This window comes from Penaeus monodon, chromosome 33 (assembly GCF_015228065.2).
Source record: "Penaeus monodon isolate SGIC_2016 chromosome 33, NSTDA_Pmon_1, whole genome shotgun sequence".
In the NCBI taxonomy this organism is placed as follows: Eukaryota; Metazoa; Arthropoda; class Malacostraca; order Decapoda; family Penaeidae; genus Penaeus; species Penaeus monodon.
This window is the reverse complement of record NC_051418.1, coordinates 28,955,444-28,956,061: the sequence shown is the minus strand read 5'-3', so window position 1 is coordinate 28,956,061 and position 618 is coordinate 28,955,444. Positions and strand designations below refer to the sequence as shown.

At 49.8% G+C, this 618-nt stretch overlaps 1 protein-coding gene across 2 annotated transcripts in view; it reads left to right on the top strand.

Moving 5' to 3' along the window:
• Window positions 1-618, top strand: part of LOC119594202 (protein bric-a-brac 2-like) — a gene marked incomplete in the record, with an annotated part of 27,988 nt that overhangs the window by 7,829 nt on the left and 19,541 nt on the right.

The following is a 618-nucleotide window of genomic DNA, read 5'->3' as shown; positions in this document are numbered from 1 at the left end:
AGCGAACGAAAATCTCACACGTGGGCGTCAGAGCAGTTGCAAATCTGTCCCTCGTGGAGAGAACTAATCGCACGTTAACCTTTAGTGTGATCTGGCATGCTTGGACCTTGGTGCTACTGGTGTTATTTTGTTTATGTTTTCTTTTCCTTTTTTTTCCCTTTCTTTGCGAGAAGTGGGGAAGGGAGAGGAACGTAAAGCGTTCGCGTTTTATCGGTGACGATGATCGACGTCGAGTGATGATGACAAGAGCGCCATTTGCTCCGGTCTGGCATCGGCTCGGACGCGTTGGTTCTCGGTGGCTAGCTGTGCTTGAAAAATATAATCATAAAAAGATATGGATGATTTGCGATTCCGTGTGCAGTCCCTTGAAAAGAGAGATAGAAACGCATATGCGGAATGTAGTGTGTGTGTAGTTCTGTTTGACGGACGGCGTTCGGCGTATCGAGAATCAGTCTGGGAATTAAAAAAAGAGAGAATTATGAAGTCCCGCTGGCTAGCCGCCCACCTAGGTCTACACCGCGGCGCGGGACACGGACATGTGCATTGATTTTTTACACTCCTCACACGCCTCCCCCACCCCCACCCCATCAGCCACCCACCGTATCCTCCCCCAGCTTC